This window comes from Pelodiscus sinensis, chromosome 3 (assembly GCF_049634645.1).
Source record: "Pelodiscus sinensis isolate JC-2024 chromosome 3, ASM4963464v1, whole genome shotgun sequence".
In the NCBI taxonomy this organism is placed as follows: Eukaryota; Metazoa; Chordata; order Testudines; family Trionychidae; genus Pelodiscus; species Pelodiscus sinensis.
The window spans coordinates 152,150,458-152,158,296 of NC_134713.1; the positions used below are offsets into that span (position 1 = coordinate 152,150,458).

General features: G+C 48.5%; 1 long non-coding RNA gene across 1 annotated transcript; it reads right to left on the reverse strand.

Moving 5' to 3' along the window:
* Nucleotides 1–228: 228 nt before the first annotated feature.
* LOC142827670 (uncharacterized) lies at nt 229–6,564 on the reverse strand. Its single transcript, XR_012902377.1, has 3 exons — nt 5,670–6,564; nt 2,262–2,292; nt 229–1,269 (listed from the first exon to the last, which is right to left on the reverse strand). It is a non-coding gene; the product is annotated as an uncharacterized LOC142827670 (long non-coding RNA).
* Between the last annotated feature and the right edge of the window lie 1,275 nt (nt 6,565–7,839).

Genomic DNA, 7,839 nt, shown 5'->3' on the forward strand with positions numbered 1-7,839 from the left:
GTAGCCAAGTTAGTCTGTTACTGAAAAAAAAAAAACAAGTGGTCTGGTAGCACTTTATAGACTAACAAAACATGTAGATAGGATCATGAGCTTTTGCAGGCACAGCCCACTTCTTCAGATAACTCCGGTCATAACTCCAGTCATCTGAAGAAGTGGGCTGTGCCTGCGAAAGCTCATGATCCCATCTACATGTTTTGTTAGTCTTTAAAGTGCTACCAGACCATTTGTTATAATTTTATTTGTTGGTAAAACTAGACATTTCCTATTCCATGAATAATTTTGTTCAAAGGGTGTTTATTTTCCTGTTGCAGGGTGGGGTCCCAGAACATGCCACCCCATTGTTCTGAAATAACATTTTTCCTTTTGGGGTATGATTTATTAAATTCTCATGAAACAAATATAGTTCATCCAACCTTACTAGGATCAAACCCTCAGGGCTTCCAATTTATCCTTGTTTCAGGGTTTAATGTTCCATTTCTGTCTCAGCTCCCTCAGGTTCTTCACTATGGGGAAGCTCTTCTGGTCTTACTCCATTCTTCTGAGATCTTCCACCTGGTCTCTTCCTAGTCTGGTCCTTTCTGTCCTTGGGGCAGGGCCTCCGTAGCAATCTTTCTTAGGGTTGTGCTCTAATCCTGGCAGATGGCCTCCGCCCACCATTATCTATGTTCTGTCCCAAGAGTCCCAGTCTGCAGGTTTCTTATGACTCACAGCTCCCCCTTTACTGAGATAAGAGCTCTCCTTTATAAACCTCAGCACACAGTCACGTGGCTCATGCACCTGAGTCCTCCCCCATGCCACCCTGACCAGCTCATCTTCTCAAGAAGGAATAATGCAGGTACGACTGACTCTGGGGAATGTTACTACCTTTAAGGGGGATGACCACCCTCTTGCAAAGTCATTTACTAATGTTGCAACATTCACTCTTGGAAAGTCAGCAGGTAGCATATAGTTACCACCGCAGCTTGTTCCTGTGTTCTATTGATAACTGATGACTTTATTATGGTGACCTCTGTCGTTCTGCTTTCCAGGTCTTTTGGCTTTAACAACTGGCCTGGCAATCTCAGTATTTCTTGTAGTATTTCTGTCATCATTCAACACTGAATTTTAGCAAGGTCTCAAATGTTCTTCCCCATGACCTTTGGATAATCAGACAAGTTCAATAACCCAAACTCCCGGTGTCATTCATTGCAGGAGCAGAACTTAAGTAATACCGGTGTTCTTTTCTCCAGCTTGCCATGGTGGTGATGGTCCACTGTAAGTATGACAAACCTGAAGTGCAGAGAAGCAGATACCTTGTTAGCTGGCTTCCCTACAGTCCAACTGCGGTGGCTGTAATCCCCAGTGTAATCCCCATTCTTCAGATGGCCAGGACTATTGCTCACCCATGGTTTTGTTAATAAGTTTACACTGTACCAGGGGTGGGCAAAGGGGCCGCTGCAGGCTGAATGTGGCCCGCAAAGCAGATCGATCCGGCCCGCAGAGGTCCTGCCACTCCCTTGCCCCCAGGCCAATCAGGGACTAGGGACGGGAGAGTGCACGGCGCATACAGTCAACTGCCAGGGTTGAATCTAAGTGCCATGTGCCGGAGGGCAGGGAGTGAGAGGCTTTGTGCTCCTCTTGCCCCCAGGCCAATCAGGGACTGGGGTTGGAGGGGTGGGCAGCATGCGAAGTCTCCTCCCGCCATGCCCCTGCCTTACAAGGAGTATGCAGAGCTTAGATGGGGGCAGGGTACCCTTACCCCCCAAGCCCTGTGTGGCCCGGGGGTAGGTGCAGCACACAAAGTCTCCTCCCACCCTGTAAGGGGCTCAGCACCGAGAGTCAACTGCCAGCTGGTGGGTGACTCTAAGTGCAGTGCTCCCTTGCAGGGCGGGGGCAGACTTTGTGTGCTACTCCCACCCCCAGACCATGACTGACCTGGAGACAGAGGGGGAGCTCATGAATTCTCCTCCCACTGCCAAGGGCACAGGCACCTAGAGGGAACTGCCAGCTGTTCAGAATAGCTGGTTTTCCTTGGGAGGGGAGGGGGGCGTGGGCAAAGACTTCAGGCGCTCCTCCAACCCCAGACCAATCAGGGTGTGTGGGTGGGGAAGCATGAATGTGTCCTGGCTCCATCCTTTCCAGAGTGGCCGAGGGCCATTTACAAAATTTCTGAAGTGGCCCCCTAGTCAAAAATTATTGCCCATCCCTGCACTGTACTGTCTGTCTCCTGTGTGTGCAGGAAATACTGTCAGAGAACAAACTTTCTTGTAGTATTTTGATACCTCTGCTTCCTGACCAGTCTGGAACCAGGAACTGCAAAGACAAATAAAAAGGACTAAGATTAGTTTAGATTTAAAACAAAAGCTTATATTTAAATCTCAGATAAAGTTCAGTTCAAATTTTGCTTGAAGGCTCAAATCAATTCTAGATCTTATTGAAATTTTTGAGTTCAAACCCCCACGTAAGGGAAAGTTGGTTTTGGGCAAGTTGCTTGCTATCTGAATATAATGAAATCCCCAAAACATCGCCCATGTAGTGACTTGCAGCATTATACCTACCAAGAAGCAAGTATATTAGGGTATGTCTACACTACAAAGTTAGTTCGAACTAACGGACGTTAGTTCGAACTAACTTTCATAGGCGCTACACTAGTGCTCCGTTAGTTCGAATTTAATTCGAACTAACGGAGCGCTTAGTTCAAACTAGGTAATCCTCATTCCACGAGGATTAAGCCTAGTTCGAACTAGCTAGTTCGAATTAAGGGGTGTGTAGCCCCTTAATTCGAACTAGTGGGAGGCTAGCCCTCCCCAGCTTTCCCTGGTGGCCACTCTGGCCAACACCAGGGAAACTCGTCTGCCCCACTCCCGGCCCCGGACCTCTTAAAGGGGCATGGGCTGGCTACGGTGCCCGTGCCAGGTGCAAGCCTGCCAGCACCCAACCAGCAGACCCTGCACCTGGCACGGCTCGAGCCAGCCACCCGATGCCCCCCAGCTCTCCCCCTCTTCCTGGGACCAGGCTGGCGGCTCCCGGGATCTTGCCCGGGAACACAAGAGGTGGGCACCTGCCTAGGCTAGTGCGGACATCATGGACCTCGTCCACGATCTCCGCACTAGGCACAGGAAGTCGCCATCTAGGGCAGGAGAGCTGCCAGCCTGGCCACCCAGGAGCAGGTTTGCATGAAAATCAAGGTGGTCCACTGAGACCCCTGACCCTGAGCCCTGAGCATACAATGGCCGTCCTGGGTCAGACCAAAGGTCCATCTAGCCCAGTAGCCTGTCTGCCGACAGCGGCCAACCCTAGGGACCCTGGAGGGGATGGACCGAAGACAGCGACCAAACCATTTGTCTCGTGCCATCCCTCTCCAGCCTTCCACAAACCTTGGGCAGGGACACCACTCCTACCCCCTGGCTAATACCACTCCATGGACCCAACCTCCATGACTTGATCTTACTTCCCTTTCCAGATCTAGCCTTCACAGCCTCCTGCAGCAAGGAGTTCCACAGGTTGACTCTTTGCTTTGTGAAGAAGAACTTTCTGTTACTAGTTTGAAGCCTGCTACCCATTCCTGTCCTTTGGTGTCCTCTAGTCCTTCTTTATGGGAACTAATGAAGAACTTTTCTGTATGCACCGTCTCCACCCAACTCCTGCTTTTAGAGACCTCTATCCTGTCCCCCCTCCATCTCCTCTCTTCTAAGCTGAAAAGTCCCAGTCTCTTTAGCCTCTCTTCATATGGGACCTGTTCCCAACCCCTGATCATTTTAGTTGCCCTCCCCTCTCCCAGCCTTTCTCTTCCCCTCTCCCACCTCCTTTTCCCAGTCTCCCCCAGTTTTGTTCAATAAAGACAGATTCCATTTTGGAAAACACGTTATCTTTATTTTGTACATCAAGAAGAGGGGTTAGGGAAGGGTAAGTGGAAGGAGGTGAGGGAGGAATGGGGTACGAGCCCCTGATGGGGAGGACTGGGCTGGCTCTACGGGCTTCTGGGGGTGGAAGCTCTCCTGCAGACCCCCAATTGCCCCCTCTCCTCAGATGGCAGCCTGCGGCAAGTGCAGCCTGGCTGATGGCCGAGTGCTGTGATGTGCCCAGTGTGGGCACTCCGGGCACTCCAAGCCAGGACTGCTTTGCAAGCGGGGCACCCCTGAGACCTGTCTGTCCGGGATGGGGGTCGGGACCCTTTAAGCACAGCCCTCGGCTAGCCTGAGACAGCAGCTCCACGCTCTAAGTCCTCATCTGATGCGCTGCCGGCACTGCATCCGGCCATCCTTAACCGCGCTTCAGGGCCCACTCAATGTGGACTTGCTAGTTCGAATTAGCAAAACGCTAATTCGAACTAGTTTTTAGTTCTAGATGCGTTAGTTCGAATTAGCTTAGTTCGAATTAACTAATTCGAACTAAGTTAGTTCGAATTAGCGCTGTAGTGTAGACATATCCCCACTTACCTCCAGAATAGCTAGAACAATTACTACACCTCCACCAGTGCTTTATTCCAGTGGTAGCTGTTCCTACCCTAGCCAGACACATTCTTTTGGGGTGTTCAGTGCTAGTGATCCCCCTTCTTTCCACTACTCCATGAAAGTGAAAACAGCAAAGATGCACAGGGTCAGTGGGGCAGGAGAAGTCAGAAGGTCTGCATGTGCTTTAATCTGATCTTTTTTATCCGTTCACAGCATCCATAACAGTGTGTTTACTTTGTTGGTTTTTTGTTGGGGTGTTTTTGGTTGTGGGGTTGTTGGGGTTTTGTTTTGTATTGTTTGTTTGGGTTTTTTTGCTTTGCTTTTTTTTTTTTTTAAGTTTTACAGGAAAACCACCAGCACTAAGGACGGTGGAGATGGTATATGGAGAATAAGGGAATGAAATTGTTCCCCTAAGAAATATAGCCCAGTGGCAGCATTGCTGTGAGACACAGCCGTTTAACAATAAATGCTTGTAGACTGAATCATAACAAAAAAGAGAGAGTGGCTAGATATCAAAGTGTGCAGGAGCCATAGATGGAACAAAGGGTAACAAAATGAAAACAGATACCATGTTAAAAACTGGTTTCCTTTTGGAGTTTCAACTCGTATCTGGGGGCCAGCAATGGGGATACCACATCAGAGACCCTTTTCACCTTGCCTGGAGTGATGAGCTCATGTTTGCAGATTGTCTAACACTTTGTTTGCAAGCCAGCAGTATCAGATTACATTCCTGTAACCAATTGTTACAATCTGGGAAGAGGTTACAGACAAAGTACAAATCTGTGGGACACTTTAACCATCTTTAGTTGTGTCCTAGTTAGATCATGAGACAGAAGAGAGCTGGTTGCAAGAGCTGTACTTCCTACTGAAGGGTAAGATGAAAAAATGTTGTGTCTTTCTGTGGTATTTCAAGACATATTGTGTTAATATGGTATAACTAAGCATACATTTAAAAATGCCTTGGGCATATCCTAAAGAAACACAGTGGGTGAGGTAATATATTTTATTGGACCAATGTGTGGAGGTGGAAGACAACTTTTGAGCTTACACAGAGCTCTTCTTCAGAGCTCAGGCCTGAAGAGAACTAGCGAGTCCTCCACCTCCAGAAGTTGGTCCAATAACAGACATTACCTCACCCACTTTGCCTCTTATCTCCTGGGACCAATGTGCACACAGCTACAGTGTAACACTGAGCATATCTTGATTGACAGACTGACAATGCTAATAAGAACTCACTTTCATCTGAAGATGACAATGTTTTGAATCTCATTGATCTTGGTGAGGATGGGGGTGAAATCTGGCAGCTTTCTTTCAAAACTGGAGCTTTGTTTCTTGGCTGGGTGAGTTGCTGGAAACAAACCAGAGTCAATTGGGCTTCTTGAATTGCTTGCAGTCACAAGCACATGGACATAACACATGTCCAGCCCTTCAATCTGGCTATTTCATCCTGGATTTCACTCTGACCCTTGCCAAAATGGGACCAGGATTAAATAATGTGAAAGAAGGATTTGGGCTCTTGTTTGTTCAAGATATAACAACTTATTGTGAATCCCACTGAAAAATTCAGTATTTAGTAACTCAATGTATCTGCAGAATCACCTCAGAACATTATTATTCCATCATGCCTAGAAGCCTAGACATGCTCTTACATCTCACTGTTCCAGGTGCTCTACAAATGCAGAACAAAAGGAAAGTCCCTGTGTAGCGAGTCTGTCATGCTACAGCTGAGATGCTGAGCTCCCCTGCCCAGAGTTTGGGCGGTGGCCCAGCGCTCCGCCCACCTTACGTTCCCCCAAAATGCGTGCGTTCTCCGCTTCCTTGTCCCCTCTGAAGTACAAGACTTGTGAAAGTAGCACTACGGTTGCTGCAGCAGCGGACTAGCTGACCTGGCCAACCACCTTGAAGGGAGGGGAAATGGGGACCCGGGCCCTCCCTCACCACTGGGTCCCAGCCCGGGGCCTAAGGTGTAGGGATTTGCAGCTCCCTACCTGGCTGACAGGGTGTCCCCCCAAAACGCGTCAGCCCACAGGCACCAGAATGGTCCTGCCCTGGGCTGCTTCCTTCCCCTCCCACTGTCTGGTGTCTCCGGATTTCTAACCCCTGTTCCTACCAGGCTCCTCGCCGGATCGCCTTCTTTGTGGCTGCCGATGTCTGTCCCTAGCCTTCCTCCTCTCAGGTCCGCTCCAGCTTGTCCTCTCCAGCCACTCCTTTGGAAGGTCCTTCCAAATCGCAGCCCCTCCATCCTTGCCAGCTGAGTGTCCTTTTGAAAGGGACTGCTGGCTTCTGTGCCATCTTAGTGCTGCCCTTCATCGGCGTCCTGACATGGGCCAGCATCACCCCCTGGATGCCTTGCTCCCTGTGCTCCACCCCTGCTTGCAGGCCGGTGGTTGGGCTTCCCTCACTGACCTGTTGCCAGCGGCAGCGCAGGGTTTCCCCCATTTCCCTGCAAAGTGGTGGGGGGTTCGCTGTTCACTGTGCCTCTCCTCACCGACCTCCCCCCGTCCACCCTCTGGATGTGGTGTGGGTCCCGGAAGACCCATCACACCCTGCCTCAAATAGCTTGTAATTTAGGTAGTTGCCCAGTCACTGTGGAGGGGCAAAAGGCCAGGACTAAATTTTTAAAAGTATCCACTACTCCTGCAACATCTTCTTCACCCCTGATGTCATCACAAGCATTTTGGACAGCAAGTCTGAGGAGCTGGCTATAGTAGTGATTTAGCATTTCATTCTGCAAGCATTTATTGCCATACCTATCCATTCTCACTTGTGTGTACTGAGATCCATCCTTTCTAATCTTTTCCTTACCTCATGAAATCCCCCTTTTTTATTACCGATTGAGGATATCATGGCAGAAATCCATTCTTGAAAATTGGACTCCTGTCCTTCATTTTATAGTTAGAAAAATTAATCTTTGGCCCTGGTTGAGAGAAGCATAAAAATTATTTTGCTGCTGTTTGGGGTCAGTATTTGGGCCATATTGAAGCTTTTTCCTTTCTCTGATGTCCTATTAAACAGAAAAAAAAAAATCCTGGCTAAAATGCCACACTTGAAGAGAGCTATCCAAAGTCAGGTCCTTCCAAAAGGCTGAGGATACGAATTCCCTTGCCACACCTTCTTCCTGTTTTCAATCCTCGGGGGTCTCCGTAGGCAAAGATAAAAGCACTTTGAATATCCAGCAAAGTGTCTGTGCCTGGTTTTACGGAGAGGGAGAACATGAGACAAACCAGACTCCACTGTGACTGCCATTTAGATTAGCTATAAAAAAACAGTGTGATGACAGTCTTTGCTAATTTATAAATCATTATTACAATTTTAATATATTCCTATTCCCACTCCATTGAAAAACCCAGAAAATCTCTTAGATTACTGTACAAGCCAAATGCTGCTTTACTGTAAGTCATTCACC